Source organism: Triticum dicoccoides, chromosome 5A (assembly GCF_002162155.2).
Source record: "Triticum dicoccoides isolate Atlit2015 ecotype Zavitan chromosome 5A, WEW_v2.0, whole genome shotgun sequence".
Taxonomy (NCBI): Eukaryota; Viridiplantae; Streptophyta; class Magnoliopsida; order Poales; family Poaceae; genus Triticum; species Triticum dicoccoides.
The window spans coordinates 182,853,745-182,871,030 of NC_041388.1; the positions used below are offsets into that span (position 1 = coordinate 182,853,745).

Below are 17,286 nucleotides of genomic sequence, written 5' to 3' on the forward strand. Positions count from 1 at the left end.
TTCATGCTTGTGATAATTAGAACCTACCAAGTAGTGAATGTTGTGGTCTACACCGTCGATGCATAGCTTATGCTCTTGTGCATAAAGTTGTTCAGGATAAATTAGTTATCTTCATTCAGCTATTACCATAGCAAAAACTAATATGGTGTTAGTTCTGCTTGGGTTATTCAAAGCACATTTTCCCTTCTAAAAGCTTTTACATGCTGAAATATGATTCATGCCCTTGCGCCTAATGACATCCGTTTAAAATCACATGCCATACCACCGATGATCAAAATCCCTTGCAGGATGATGTTGGATGTTCTTTTACAGACTTTAGAACTTCCAGCAGTTGAATATCGAAGCAAAGCATGTGACGGCGGTAGAGTATGTGTCACTATTTTTTTCCATACGCCCACATCATATGTTGAAGATCATGGCAGTCGTATGGCTATTCCCGGGGTACAATGTATCGATCATGCAATGTCAGAGGACACAGCTGCCATGGAGGAAATTGGATACATAAAATGCATGGTTAAGACTGAACTAAGAGACTACAATTACAGCAACATGAAGAAACTGGATGAGGAAAATCAGTCTCTAAAGCATGAGCTAGCAGTGGCGAAGTATAACAGGCAAAAAACAAAGGCGAAGAACAAATCCATCAAGAACAAATTAATGATGGCTAGGTATAAGAACAAGAAAAATGCTATGGGCTGGTTCGTTCTTACAAGATACATGCATGGATTATCTGATCATATATGCAATGTGACAGCGCTCAACAGATCACCTGGGGAAGAACCCATGGATCATCTTATGAACGAACCTCTTAACAACATTGAGAAGATAGCAGAAAGACTCAAGCGCAGGGTGCTCAAATCAGAAAAGCAACTAAAAAGCATCAGGAGAGGTTTCTAGAGTTCTCTTCTACAAGAATGAATCCTAAACCAGACCTTTTATTCTATTTCGATCCTTTTGTTTAACCGCATAGATTAACCGTAATATATAATTATATTTCTCCGTCTGTGTAAGACTTGCGAAGACTGTGTAAGAAGTAATGATGGCCCTGTTAAGACTCTGTTGCTTGTATCGTTTATGTCTGTATGAATTTTTATTTAATTTTTGGTGCCATTTATGTCTCTATAACTGGCATAGCCAAGGCTAATGATGGCCCTGTTAAGACTCTGTTCCTTGTACCGTTTATATCTGTGTGACTTTTTATTTAATTTTTAGTGCCATTTATGTCTCTATAACTGGCATAGCCAAGGCCATCAATATACTACAGGATTCCTATTGCGTATACAATTCCTGTTTCTGTAGATAGCAAAACTAAATTCGCTAATGCAGTGCAAAATAGCTCGTTTCTATCTGCCTGTGAAAATCTGTGAGAGTGAGCTCATATTCTAAAATACACGCGCTAAAAAAATGAATAAAGCCTTGGGCCTGGTGTCCATATCAGGTCGCACTGAAAACCCTTGCCAAGCCCACAGCAGTCCATATACAACAAGCACACTGGCTCCAACTCACAGATTCTAGGGTTTCTATCAGCCGCATCCATTTCCAGTTCGATCTACCACCCCCCGAGCCGCCTCTATCTTCCAACTCCGTAAACCACGCATCCAGTGCAAGGATATGGCGGGCAAGAATCCGGATTCTCCATTGGACGAAGAACTCATGGCCAGGGGCCTTCCACAGATACGTGCCTCAAGACAATTGGGTAATTTACTTCCTGTTTATATAGTCGATTAAAACATTTATGCAATGACATCTTTGTCCATTTGCGTGATGCATGCCTGATTTACAACTTGCAGATGTCGCCAACCCATGTCAACATAAGCAAACGTTACATTCTTCAACAGGCCACGAACACTCTTAAGCTGCAAATAACTGACCATGACATACTTGACATGGGAGAGCATGGCCTGATTGCCTCTCTTTCAATCAATTTACCACCTCATAGAGGTTGGGCAGCCACATAACCAAATTTTTTATGGGGATTTCAAAACTACATCCCTCGAAGCTGCTGAATCAGTTAATGTAGCTGCAATAAGCTATCTACAAGAAAACAACGTAGTAGTATTTGATGATGCAAACCTACAACCCCTAAAGAAATGCAGAAGAGAACTCCTACAAGCAACATCCTGGTCATGGGGTTTTGAGCAATCTATATGCAGCTTAAAAAACAAGTCGAAGCCATGGAAAGAGATAGGGTGCAACCACTAACATTGCTACTTTCATCCGATGACGACAGTCCAAATACACCGCTTCTTGAGGTATATTAGATATACTTTTGTCTTAGTTTGTGTACCAGTTTTACACATACAAAAAATAGACCATGTATATCTCATAACAAGTTTCAGGAACCCGATAATGAATTGGTTCCAACACCTAAAGCAGAACCACAGTTCAATGGCAGCGCAGCGAACACACTGCCAGCTAAAGTGATCTCTAACCTGTTTCCTGCCACCAGCAAGCTGGACCCAAAAATCGCAGGAAACGGAACTACTAGGTAAAACACTCACAACAAAAACCTACTAAATCAACTATCTTCCTCTTTGACCAACCAACAAAGCACTGTATGCAGGGTGGCTGCAAAAAGAAGTGCAAAAAGAGCGTTGTTCGACCATGGCAATGATCTGTAAACCCAAGCAACAACGTCGACCAGGATACTTTTGAAAGCTAGCTCAAAGGCATTACCAAAACCTATTATCCTTCGTGCGGAGTATTTTCATGCAGCCGAAACTTTAATCCTATCTTATGAAATCCCATGTACTGACTATGATATATCTATGTGCGTACGCTTAATTACTTCAGACAAACGGAACTACAATGTTAGGCAAAAGCATATAGCTCACTAATAGTTTAGAGTCTTCATCATCATTGCATTACATAGATAGCATAGAGGATACATTACTGCCAAAAGAAAAGCATCCTGGTTTCCTTGGCCCAACAAACCGGACCATAGTCTATCAAACGACTAAACATTACTAAACATAGGCATACCATCATACTCCCTCCGTTTTTATTTACTCTGCATATTAGCTTTGGTCAAAGTCAAACTTTATAAACTTTGACAAAGTTTGTAGACAAAAATATTAACATATACAATAAGAAATCAACACCATTAGATTCATTATCAAATGTACTTCCACATAGTATAAATTTCTTATGGTAAATATTTATATTTTCTTCTATAAACTTGGTCAAACTTTAGTGCTAATATGCGAAGTAAAAAAAACGGAGGGAGTACTAGAGAACATATCTACATGTCCTTGCAGAACACCTTCCCATCTTCCTACTTCCAAACTGCATCACAGAAACCTACAAAAACCCATACTTACTTAGACCAGGAAATAAACTAAATATTTCTTTCAGAAATAAAATTATGTTTCATACACCAACCTCTTCAGATTTTGTGCACAGTGAACACTGGCACCCCCTTGCAATGTCGGAGAGAAAAGACACAGATTTCCCGTTCTTTCAGCTTCGCTCTTTCCACGAAGCGGCTCCAGTTATGTGTTATAGCAGCCCTCTTATCAACCCCTTTCATCAGTTGAACATAGGTTAAACAACGCCCAGATGAAAGCTTAATCCGCATTCGATCAACCGGACTGGAGAGAAACTTCATGAGGTGCTTCTCAGTGAACAAAGTAGAGAAGTACTACAAGCATTCAACAGACTTATAGTTATACACTATGATTGATAGAGTAGGCAGAATACACATATAGGCAAATAAATTCGCTTCTCACCATTCTCTGCCCAGCTTTGGTGAAAGTCTTGTTCATCTCACACACATAGTGCCTAATAGGAGGCTTAACAGAACGAACATAGCAGCTAAGACGTTTTCGAGCACACTTTGACATCATAAATTTCTTTGAATACATCTAGTCGGCTTCAGAATTAGGATCATATCCTAATAATAAAAGTAAAATAATTAATTTCCTATCTATAGAAATAAACACTCTGGATTATCTAGCATTAGTCCTTACCAACTGAGTACTCTCTAGGGCAGTCACACACATCCTTGCACGTCTTCTGAAGCTTCTTTTTCTTCATACGGTAGCACATGCCTCAATAATTCAACAAACAAATGGCCCATAAGCGCAAATGACTAAAGTACAGATCATGACCACATTTCGTTAGGTTAAATGTCTGATGTTTACCATTACTAAAAATACCTTCATCAGAGCTTGTGTCCACGCCATCATCAGAGCTGCTGTACGCCCGTTCATCAGAGCTCATGTCCACACCTTCATCAGAGCTGGTGTACGCGGGTTCATCAGAGTTCGTGTCCACAGCTTCATCAGAGCTGCTGTCCGCGCTCTCATCAGAGCTAATGTTCACAGGATCGTTGATGCGATCTCCCCTCATGCCTTCAAACCTAAACAGCAAAGATTTTCAATCGGCACAAACTATGTGGAAACAGGCAGAAAACATCGTGCTGAAAAAAGACAGCAATGGAGTAGGAGTCGGCTGAAAACGAAAGGAGTTGCCAAATCCAAATAAATGCGGACCAGATCCATGTTTCAAATAAGCCCCAGCCAGTCAAAAAGGGGAAGAAATCTCACCAGCACGCAAACGCTAGGGTTCGTCTCTCAAGGAAGGGTTCGACCACCAGACGGAGATGCCGAGGAAGAGGAATAGCAGGGGACCGATGCCTGCCGCTTGATATTCTACAGCGAGCGGGCCAGGCAGAAAAATTGCCCGTGGGCCAAACAACAAGCAGGCCAGCCCAGTAAACCTTAAATACTCTGTAAATAATATTAAACGTGCCCAGTAAACCTTCAAACATGTTCACAACTTGTACAATAGACTAAATATATATATGCATCTCGTCACATATCGCGCACACACACACTTAGTATTCATGAATTGATTCTTTTCTGTTCAATTCATGAATTGATTCTTTTATGTTCATTGATACAAAAAATGTTCACGATTCAAAAGTAAAAGTTTGTATATACAAAAAAATACTTGAATTTATGAAAATATTCAAGAAAATGGTTGGGATTTAGAAAATTTTATTTCGTAAATTTTGAAAAACAATGTTCACTGATTCAAAAAAATATTGATAATTAAAAAATTGTTCATCACAGACAGCATGTTTCTTAATTTCAAAAGCTATTCAAGAATTAAACAAAAATGTTCGCCTTTGCAAAAAAACATGATCACGAGTTCCAAAAAAATGTAAGCCATTTCAAATTATTCACGAATTTGTTAAAAGTTCATGAATTAAGAAAATTTTCGTAACTTCAAAATTATGGTCAACATTTTTTTAATTCGATAAAAAATTTGAATTCGAAAAACGTTCAGCCCAATTTTTAAAAAGGTGGAACGCCTTTGGAAAAATAATGAATTAAAAAATATTCGCAATTTCAAAACTTCTGTATGCAATACGGCGGAGTACAAGTTAGTGAATTTTTTTGAAACTGCGCACATGTTTTTTGGAACTCGTAAACAAGTTTTTTTTCATAGGCAAAATATTTCTTGAAAACCTTTTGAGAGTCAGAATTGTTTTTGTGACGAACATTTTTGAATCCATCAATACATTTTTGAATCAGTGAACATTTTTAAAATCTTCGAATTATATTTTTAAAATTCCCAAGCATTGTGTTGATTATTTTTTAAAATTTACATACATTTGTTGTAGACACAACGTTTTACTTTATAATCACTAGTAAACTTGACGTGCAACGCACGTCAAACTTTAACCAAATAAGAATTACACCAGCATAAAATAATGAGAAAGTCTATTTTTAGTCCTTCAATTAATTGAGAAGTGCAGGTTTCATACCTCAACTTAAAAACAGGACAACTTGCAACTTGAACTTTTCAAACCAAAGAAGTTTTGTCCCTCGACTCAGCTGAAGCTGACTCGGCATGGTTTCGACCGGGTCATGTCCACGTAGCAATGTTTTCCTTTTCATTTGAATCCGTCTTTAGTGTGGACATTTTGTCGGACATTTGGAGTGCAATGTGTACACGAAGCACTTGACGTCGTTGTCCCAGAAGCCACACGCCACCGCCGTCAGTAGCCCTGTCAGCTACCACGCCAAAACTTTGTGACTCATAGTCAAAATACAAACATAATTCTCATCCAGAATGAACTTTGTTCAAAAGATAATTTAAAATAAGTATGTATTGTGACAGGGGAATCCAATTTGGATGGAGAACAAAATGATTGCACAGAGATGGCTTCAAACAGAGCTAGAAATGTACATGCCCACGGGGTGGTTTTGTGTATAGATACAGACTGAGCAGCCAAATGAGAAATGTGCTTGGTCACTTAAAAACCTTCACAACATACCAGATTCGGATACATAATGCATATGCTCACATCTTCAAATGTTGTAAATAATCATTAATAGTCAAGTGGCAGACAAGATTTACACTCATTTGCAGAATAAAGAATGTTCAGACAATCAGCAGCCTTTCACACCATACAAAAAGGATTTAGCCACGATGATCTCTGCTACTTCAGCCGACAAATCACAGCAAGAAGCCTCACAACCATTGTAAATTTTGGCAGACTTTCAGTCAAAAAAGAACTAACTCTAAAATATTATACTCATTTGGTCTTATAAACGGGGAACGTCCCCTGATCCTAACGGAGATGCAGCTGCATGATGATTCTCTAACTCTGACATGTTAAAACCATGGGGAAGTAATAAAATCTACAAAATCTACATAATATGTTACAATTGATGTTATACTGAGCATACATGGAAGTCGGCATAGGATGAGTAGATAGTTGCTTACGATTTGGATTCAAAGCACATCTTAGTTAAGCAGAACACGTATACAAAAATTGTAGTACATTACACCCAATATTAGGTCAAGATATAAGAAGGCAAGACGCTTCATTGAAGAGCAAGAAAAGGCACCATAATAAACATGTGATCAGCAAAGGGACAACTAATACGGAGAGAAATAATTAAATATCATCCCATCAGATGACTATAAAAAGCTTAATTCTGTCCCTCCAAGAGTACAAGTCACATGCTAGTGCACAGAAGTTATAGACCATTAGTAGTTCTATTGTTATCATACGTTGAACATTTGTAGTGTCATATTCCTGCAGGTAAGTCGATATGGATTTTCACAAGTTTAGCCTCTTCTTTTGGTCATACACCAGGTTGCTGAGTTTGGCCCTCCGAGACAACATCGACAAGGAGCTTATAGTTGTTGAGGTTACTGATTCTTAGCAATCTGATGCAATGTAACCTTTTTCGAGAATAACACAACTATGCCTATCAACCAATCAAAATTATATATCGTAGCATATCAATCACAATGCATGATGAAAAATTGTATGTCCTGATACACTGATTCTTTTAAATGCACTTCCAAAATATACGTACTCCCTCCGGTCCAAATTAATCGACGCAACTCTTGTACAACTTTAGTACAAAGTTGAACTAAAGTTGCGTCAATTAATTTGGATCGGAGGGAGTAGTAAAATTCGTGTTGCATATAGCACATTCCGCTATATATGGCTCATTTCTGCACGTCCCCCTATTGTTTTTACTAAAAGAAGGCAAAGGGACAGTCAAATAGAAATATATATCTCGAAACTATCTTCTCATAGATGGCAATATGTTCATGAAGCATAACACAATTAAATTTTTGTTTATAGCGACAGATTAGTTGTTTTATGCGTAACAGTTTCGAACTTTAGCTAAGACTCATCTCTTTTCATATATGGATAAAAAATGCAACAAATTTTGACTTCTCATGTTACTTCATATTGAAACGATAGCGGACACTCAAAATAGCCATTTCAATAGAACTTCAAGGAAGCCTAGAAATGGAGACAGAACAGAAACCTGAAATACATGGTCACTTGAAAATCCTTGGAAAAGATTTGGCCTTCTTACAAAAGAGAATTTTCCTAACAGAATTCCAAAAGCCATATGTTCCTTTGATACTTGAATTGTTGCCTATGTTACCTGCACACAGGAGCAGTTTAGATACTGATACAACACAAATATATGGCATGAGATGGAAACAATTCTCTTACTTGCCGCTGACCAGCACTGATAAGTATTTCTGTATCTACTTGTTCAGTAACACCTGGCACCTTACCAAAGCACAGTTAAATATCAAATATGCTCGGGGAACACATTTCAATATTATTGGCTGAAACAATAGCATCAGAGTTTAAAAAAAACACAAAATGGCATTGGTGTAGAAGTTTAGTTTGAGAAGAAATATTGCAAGTGCAGCACATGTAGAAGCTGATTGTCTAGTTCAAAAATATAGGAGCTTGGAAGTACAGAAGATAGGAAGTACAGAACATAGTGGGAGATTAATGATCGCTCACAGGAGAGAAATTCAGTGTCCTCGTTGAGCCGCTTGCTGTTGATAGAAATTCAGTTCAGATTATCCTATTTCACATCCATAGAATATGTATAGGGAAAATAATAATAATCAGACATGTACTCTACAGAATACTGTAGTACTCAATGTGAATCCTAGTCCATGCCAAAAGGAAAAAAATTAGAAGACGCTCTGCAATATTGGAATAAATTCAGAAAAGGACATATTGCCTTAGAGTAAAGTAAGTAGAGGCAACAGAACAAGATTCCTGATAATGTCCAACCTAAATAAAAGACCTAAAGTTCTCCTTTAACGATCCACAGTAAAAAATAAAATAAGAAACTGAAAATTCTACTCTTCCATATGTAACTGTCAATTACCATAATGAAAAGAATATCCTCTCGCCTTCACCATAAGCCATAAATCAAATTGTTTATTTAGATACAGTAAAAACCATAACTAAAACAGAGCCAACTTTGAGAAATAAGGACCTCATAGCATGTCCGATTTGGTCCAACTGAACATGAATCATGGCTGCAAGCATCAATCGACTGTATCTCGTAACTATGACAAACATGTAGTGGGATTGATGAAGAATTGCCTATGTATTTACTCAGTGAAGGGAGACGTAGTCTCATATGGGTAGCACAAAAGCCACAACAGTGCTGACGTTCTCCACCATGGCTCCGTTCTGTTCCTCACACGTACATCGCTAGCAGCATGGACAGTGTTCGCCGCAGCACTATTATGGCTGGCATTAGAGAATACTTACAGAACAAACAGTAAAACAAATAAATGAGCCACGAGTGTACATGCATCTTCTCTTGAATGCAGATTAGCGTCTGCCCGCGCGCAGAAGCTGGTGTTGCTGCTGCAGATTGGCATCCGCCTGCAGATTAGCGAGACCGTCGACAAGCGCGCCGGCGAGGGCATAATGGCAACGGCGACCCGGGGTGGGGGGTGGGGGCGACGGCGCCGAGGAGTGTGCCAGGTCCAGCGAGAGGACGAGGAGCCCCGCTGAGAACGCGTTGGCGAGGGTGTCGGGAAGGCGGCGAGGAGGCCGGGAGAGAGGGCGCCCGTGAGAAGTGGTGGGCAGTTCGGGAGAGGGAAGTGCGAAGGGCGTGACGGCTCCGGCGGCGAAGGGCGAGGCGGCCCGTGGCGACCTGCGGCGAAGGGCGTGACGGGCAGCGAACAGCGGCGGCGAACGGCTGCTGGAGGAACAACGGGGCGTCGAGCGGCGCACGGGAGGAACCGCCCGTGTTGTGCCGTTCGTTGGGAGGAGGGGGCAGTAGGTCGTGCCTCGTGCGTTGTTGCCAAAGTTTTTTTTGAACGACAGAGTAGGGTTAGTGGCTTGATGCGTGGTTTGTATCGTTAAACACCAGAGGGTTAAACATTGGAGGATTAAGAGCCATTAAATCTTGTTGATGAATGGGTCTGATTGTTTGGTTCTTCGCCCTCTCTTTCTTTTATAGTGGTAGTAGATGAACATTTTGTGAATCGATGAACTTTTTTTAAAATAAAAACTCATGAATATTTTAAAATTCACATATAATTTTTTAAAGAAATAGTGATATGCTTATAATATATGGTGCATCCCCATGTTAAACAAGAACACACACTTGGTCTGGTGGCCGGCTCGGGTACTGGTTGGGCACAGCTAGTGGGTTCGAATCCCCCTTGCCTTTTTTTCATTTTATTTCTCGGCCCATTCGGCCCACTGACATATGGGCCGCATATAAACGTGGTCTTCACTACAGAAATACGAGATACGTATGTGACGTGTAGAGCCAGGACTGACGTTTCAATCTCAGGGACCGTATTGATCACGTATTTTCATGTACCGGGACCGTATTGAAGCAATACACAAGTTTCAAGACTGAATTGGATGTGACCAGCAAGTACGAGGACTATAGATGCAATTATCTCGGCTAAAAAACCACGCACCGCGCCCGCGCGTGGGGGTGCAGCGCACCACATGAGGGGAAAAACCACTGCGCCGTGATGAGCCCCGCGCCCGTCCGCTTTCTCCTCCCGTTCCCTCAGTCTCCAACCCTAAGGCCTCCTTTGGTTCGAAGGAATTTTGTAAAATTTTCATAGGATAGGGCCTCCTTTGGTTCATAGGATAATAATTTTATAGGAATAGAAAAATCGTAGGAAGTGAGATGACATGCGTCTCAATTCCTATAGAGAAAGAGATGCCATTTGATGCATAGGATAGGAAATTTTCCATTGAGTCTAGACTAATGTTTTTTTCCTCCAAAATGTGAAGGATGGATTCCTATCCTACATAGAAATAGAAATCCATTCCTATAAATCAAAGGGCTTCAAAGGAATTTTTCCTTAGCAAATTCTATCATATAGAGTTCCTACAAAATTCATACAAACTAAAGAAGGCCTAAGATTTCTATAGGAAAAATTCCTTCAGAGCTCTTTGGTTTGTAATAAAATCCTATTTTTATGGAGGAATTTTTCCTATCCTTCAACCTTCACATTTCATAGGAAAATAAACATTAGCTTAGACTCAATGGAAAAAATCCTATGATGTGAATCAAAGGGCATCTTCTTTTCTATTCCTATGCATAGGATTTAAGATACATATCATCTCATTTTCTATAACTTTCCTATTCTTATGGTTTTCCAATCTTATGAACCAAAGAAGGCCTAAATCTTTTCCCCCTACAGCCGCCTTCCCAAGCTCCTCATCCCCTCCACTCCCTCGACAATGGTGGCGGCGGCGCCCTCTGGCGGCGGAGGAGGGGGGAGATGGTGGCGGCGGCGCCCTCTGGTGGCGGAGGAGGAGGGGGGAGATGGTGGCGCGGCGGCGACCTTCCCCTCACGCATCCCATCCCCCCTCGTCATCCCGGATCTCACCGGACCCGAGGCGTGCGGGCGCGGCAGCGACCTGCAAGGGAAGGGCGACGCTCGAATCGATCCAGCCATGGATCGGTCCCTGCGGGAGAAAGAGAAAATGAGGACCTCCGTGCTCAACAGGAGGAGCCGGGGTTGCTGATCCGGCCGGCCCAGATCCACACGCCTCCTCCTTCGGCCACCTCGCCCCACCAGCTTCCAGCGACGTGGATCCGCCGAGGATGGAGGGCAGCAAGTGAGAGGGAGCAGGAGAAGAGGTGAATCGAGGGAGTGAAAGAAGGATCTCACAGGGGAAGAGGAAGAAGGAGTCTAGCGGTGTATCCTCGTCTCATCCCTGGCTGCACCTCTTCTGATGCCATGGCACCAGTGGTGGCTCCTCGATGGAGCACCTCCTTCCATGACGGCACCACCAGCGGCTCTTGCTCGACGCCACGATACACAACATCGAGGTAAGCTCGACTCTCTTTCTCCCCTCTCTCAATTGATAGTCAGTGATTTTATTCTCTCCTTTCCATCTCATGATGGATTCCTTCTTCCAAGACGAATTAGTAACTTCAGCACCAAATATGAAGTTATTTGGACAAAGAAAAGAGCATATGGCAAAATTCTAGGCAATCCCTTGCTAGCATTTGTCTCTCTGAACCGTTGTTGGTTGATAGGCCAATAACCATGGCGATTTGCACTTACATATGCATTCTGCCTATGTTTTGGGGGTGGAATTTTGCCTTCTCTTAGGTTGTGTTCTGCCAGGTATAAGTTTGCCTGCAAATTGTTTGTGCTAATGTCTGTAAGAGCTGTTGTACTACACCTATATTCAATTGATGGCTAGGCACTATACTGTGCATAAGTAAAATTTCCAGTTTTTCTTTTCGTAGTTGCAGCAGTTATTCTGTACCAACTGCTTCCTCTCTTATTGGTGACTTGAAGTTAGAAGAGAAGATTTGGTTTTCTTTTCTTAGGTTTTGACAAAGCAGGTGAGGCCAACAAAACTGTTGCACCCTGTGCTCCAGCAGCCGAGCTGTATATACACATCTTTGCATTCTGATCCGTTTTGTTTTGCGATTCAGGCCACCCCTGATGCTCAGGCTGATGCTTCTTCGCTTGATGCTGAAGAAAAGGATGATCAGATTCAGACGCCCAAGAACAACAGGTGCTGGTGCTGCATCTTCTCTTATATGTTTATCTATGTACTTTCAATTCATATAGTCATTCAAATTGTCTATATACACATCTTGAAATTAAGGAACTCCGGTGGTTCAAAGCGAGTTGGGCCAGGGAAGAAATCAAAGCAGTGACTGTCCTGCACTAACTGTGCAAGGATCAAAAGCATATAGGTGTAGCAATAAATTCCCCTCTTATGCTCAAGTTAAATTTCTTCACTGAAGATATGGTAGGAAGTTACCTTTTGAGTTTGATTCTTTAAACTATAGGCCAATTTGCATATTAATCTTTTTATTTATTTTCTTACTACAGTAGCACACTTGCCTAAATCCCACATAAGACTGAATGGTACTCTGCCATGGTGTTTAATCTCAGTAATGTGTCTTGTTTTATTTTGTCCGCGGTGACTGAGGATGTGTTCTCGGCTTTGCCGACAGTAAAAAGAAGGCATACAAAACATTAAATTTTTGCCTTGGTTGAATGCCGCATTTAATTGTCGCTTATGTATTCAAAGTTATTCAATTCTCATTGAGCTTTCCTTTGCTAAAGAAATTTAATACGCAATATTTTTAATATGTGAGGAGGCGAGAGAAGAAAAGAGGGGTTGTTAGGTCAGACTTTGGTGCGTCTCTGGTCAGAAATGGCTGGATCCGTCCGACGCTCTTCCAAACAGTGTAGTGTAGATTTGCTGACCAGGTACAACATCTAAACCTTCACTACTCTAGCTTCTTCTTACATTTCTTAGTATCAACAAATAAGGTGGTCACAATATATACTTGAAGATTGCATCCCGAGCCAGCTCGGGCCGCTGCTACCTCTTCCTCGCCGCCCAACAGGCCGCCGTGCTGGGGGAGCAGGGTAGCATCGGGTCCACAGGCACTCTAAAGCCGAGTAAAATCCTTGCATTCGTATTATTCACTTTCAGTATGCAAACTTCTCTTTCCAAGTTTGAGAGAACAAGAAGCCAGCGTCGAGGAAGCCTTGGGGTGTGAAAAGCATAGTAACAATATATCTGGGCTGCGACGTATATTGTTATGAAACTTTACTGTAATTACGATTTCCTATTATAGCTCATATGAAGAATTATTTGCTGCTTTTACATTTGCTTATTTTATTAACTTTTACTAGGATATGAGTAGCATTACTCAAAATTTTGCTTTGAGAAGAATCTAATGATGTATCCAATTTCACATCCAAGCTACTATGAATATTATGATTGAGCGACTGCTTGGCGATGTCATCGTCAGAGGCTCAGGCCTCCTCCCTGGACAAGGCACTCGTGCTAGGCGGAGGCGATCTGTGCGCCGGTTCAAGGTGAGGCATCTCCTCAAGCCACATCCAGTTTTTCCCATGAGTTTGTGCTAAAAGAATGAGTGTTCTTCTATGACCCATGCATTCTGAATTTAGGAGGAATGACAACAAAGAGAAGAGATCTTTTTGAAATTCTTAGTAAAGTCTGAGCTTTACGTAAATCTCAGTTTCCTTAGCAAACATATGTCTGCAGTTTTTAGTTTGATATGTGGCGTGAGGTTGGGATTTGTGATCAAAATGGTTGGATGTTGATTCAAGAGTGTAGAAAGGTGAATGAGATTCAAGAACGATTCAGGCAGCTTATGAGTATGTTACACTCTGATATTGGCTTCAGATTACATAATTTTATTTCCTTTGGATCGTTGCTTTGGTTCCCTGTGGCCAAGTATCATGGTTTTAAAGATAACATGTGTTTCATGAAGATAACAGGTGTTTCATGAGACTAGGATTCATTTAGGAATCCTTGTAGCACAGATCTCCATTCCTAATTTGACTAGCTAGGATATGAGTAGCATTACTCAAAATTTTGCTTTGAGAAGAATCTAATGATGTATCCAATTTCACATCCAAGCTACTATGAATATTATGATTGAGCGACTGCTTGTTACACTACACCATGCCACCAAACCAGTGCATTTGAGTGCGAGTTCAGTTATGTGTGTAAATAGCTGTAACGGAAATAATATGGAGTTGGGCATGTGCAACTCTAATTTAGACAAGGGTAGTCATATGTCAACCTTAATCCTACAAATGTGACACAAATAAATAATATTTGCTTTTGTGCCTTATCAATTTTCTTTCCTAATATTTCTTGGCTTGTAAACAGAGGCGGTAAGACGGTCGCAAGAATGCCAAGCTCTTCAGCTGTGGCATCATGCAATAATGGAATTGAGCATTCTGGGCAAAACATAAAGGACAACGAATATGCAAGGTTGGTGACACCAGCTGAACATGCAACAGCTGACAAGAAATTTTGCGTGAGCAACCAAAGTTAAGACACTTCATTTGGTGAATGAAAGTTTTGCTTGGATGCTTCCATCTTATATTAGCATCTTATATCTTCGTGAAATTTGGAGCCCCTTTGCCTTTGAAAATGTGAGGCGTTGATACTTCCTGTGCAAAAGAAAATCTCTTGTTAGGGATTTTTCCATTTAACATGTGCTTGTTCTAGGGTAGTGGTACTCTCTCTGCTGTGGCTGCGTGTTCGACCGGCCAGCCAAGGATCTCCAGCAAGCATGTGCTCCTACTCTCCTTGCCCTTAATTCCTGCCACAACAGCAGCTCCTGTGTAGTGTGAGCCAGAGAACTACTACACTAATCATGTTCCTGGTATTTTCTCACTCTTGCTTCACAGACGATGTATTGTAGTTAGTTCAAAGAAATTCCATTATATATTTTGCACATTTCCTGATTGGTGACCATCCATTTTATATGATGTGCTTCACCTGCAAGCGTTGAGTGTTTTTTTTTTCTTTCAAGTTTCTGTCTCTTGCTCTATTTCATGAAATACATTCTTCTTCTCATTCCATCATTTAGCCTTGTTGATTACTTACGATTAGTGATTACATGCAATCATCCGCCTTAAATTAGAATAGTTAATTAGTTATGCCAGGTTGCTACATTTCTATCTCCTTTTTGCCAAAATAGAATTAAAATATGATGGCATGTTATTGACCCAGCCTCGCCGTCCGCTGTGGCATCACCCTTCTTGTCCACCACCCTAACTCCGTCGCGCTTCAGGCCTAGCATGTGACAGTGGTGCCGCGAGGATTTGCTGCCGTGGGAGGAGGGGCCCGACCCAGATGGCGGCCACCAGTAGGTCACACACTTATTCAGCTCGCCGTCTGGTTACTCTGATGGCTTCTCTAAGGTATCTTCTCGTGCAGCTTCACTCTTGCTTGTGTGTCTTGTTTGAAAAAGTAAGCTACCTGGCACTTGCTCTACTCTGCTTTAGCAGGCGCTCGCAGAGGAGGCCAAGGGATACATGATACTGGTAATTTACTAATGATCCATCTTAGTGGAATGCTTTTGTTGTAGATATTTTCATTGGTTGTCCTTTCATTTTATTTATATTCATGGCTGGATGGTGCCTTCCACTATGCTTCTTCACTGAAAAGGTGTTTCACATATGTGTACTTGCTTGAGAATGGAATAATCTCAGAATTCTGTTGAAAACAAAACTTAGTTATTTCAGCATGCATAGTGTTTGGCTATAGAGATTGAGTGCTTCACATATCCGATGCCATCTCAGAATAATCTCAGACCTGTTTAAATAACTTAGTGTTTGGCTAAGGAGTCCGCATTGAACGCCACATATCCGATGCCAACACACCGAGGTGAGCTTCAGCAAACACTCTATCTCTCTCTCTCTCTATCTCTTCATGCGGCCTCCTCACTCTCTGTAATCTTTCGAGATTGATTTTGTTTCCAGGTTATACTCCAATCAAACATGTGAATATTTACTTCAAGATCGATCCGACGAAAGCCGTCCACTGCCGCTCTGCTGTTGGGACTAATTTGGACGGGAATGGTGATTTCATGGTGATTATGATTACTTGGTTGTTGCTCTTGGAGTTACTGTGAATACATTCAACACTCCTGGTGTGATGGGGCATTGCCACTTTCTGAAGGTCAAATCCTTATTGGCATTGTGTGTCTCTTTACTGTTCTGCTATTTCTCATGTTTCAATCCTAAGATGTAAGTTACAGTTTAATTTCCTGCAAAATCTTGAGATATATGGTATTGATACTTTAGGTTATTGTACCGTACAGTATTAGTCATATCTTGTGCTTACAGCCTCACATTGTAAATGCCAGGTCGTGGAGGATGCCCGAAAGATTCGGAAGAGCGTGATAGACTGCTTTGAAAAGGCGTCACCTCCTAACCTCAGTGAAGAGGAGAGAAGGAAGATCCTTCACTTTGTGATTATCGGTGGTGGACCTACTGGGGTTGAATTTGCGGTGGAGTTGCATGATTTTCTTGTCGAAGATCTGGTGAAGCTATATCCTGCAATTGAAGAATTTGTGAAGATAACAATTATGCAATCAGGAGAACATATAATGAGGGTTGAATGTTCCTGCAGTAATAACCTTAGTTTTGGGCAAGATGATCAAGGAGTAGCGAAACTTTAGCAGTCATCTTTGGCTTCACCATCTTCCTCCCCTGATCATGCATCTATTCTAGATCATATAATTATGCTATATCATATATATTGTTTAGTTCAGACTTGTGCATGTGCGTGCATTGGCATTGATTTATAGAGATATTGCATGATTTGTACATAAAAGGAGTACCGATGATCTAAGAATAAATGTTCGAATAAAGTTAGTAGTGAGATTTAGGTAGAGGTTACCTGCACTGTTCTGTTTTATGTAGATTCTAAGCTGCAAAATCATACATGGCCCTGTTAGTAGTTTGTCTGAGTTGTGAGTTCACACATTTTCCCTTGGAATGTTTTTTACTTTTAGGTTCTTCCCAGCGTTTAGGCGTGTACATTCTAAGCTGAGTTGTCTGAGTTGTTTGTCTGAGTTGTGAGTTCACACATTCTAAGCTGCAAAATCATACACTTGCTTTTAGGTTCCCAGCGTTATATCATGAGAAGTTTCTTACTTTGCACCGGGTGATCAACTACATATTTAGACGAATACA

The 17,286-nt window shown here is 40.8% G+C and overlaps 1 long non-coding RNA gene across 33 annotated transcripts; it reads left to right on the forward strand.

Moving 5' to 3' along the window:
• The first annotated feature begins 10,933 nt into the window (after positions 1-10,933).
• Positions 10,934-17,060, forward strand: LOC119300679. Of its 33 annotated transcripts, none has more exons than XR_005146583.1 (12): positions 10,947-11,615; positions 12,234-12,316; positions 12,410-13,023; positions 13,526-13,641; positions 13,735-13,776; positions 14,465-14,569; positions 14,810-14,966; positions 15,378-15,507; positions 15,595-15,630; positions 15,919-15,973; positions 16,069-16,267; positions 16,455-17,060. It is a non-coding gene; the product is annotated as an uncharacterized LOC119300679 (long non-coding RNA). The 33 variants fall into 33 exon arrangements; XR_005146571.1 differs by lacking the exon at positions 13,735-13,776 and having other exon boundaries at positions 10,949-11,615; positions 12,410-12,500; positions 12,912-13,023; positions 14,465-14,733; XR_005146579.1 differs by having other exon boundaries at positions 10,934-11,615; positions 12,410-13,641; positions 14,465-14,733.
• The last annotated feature ends 226 nt before the right edge of the window (positions 17,061-17,286 follow it).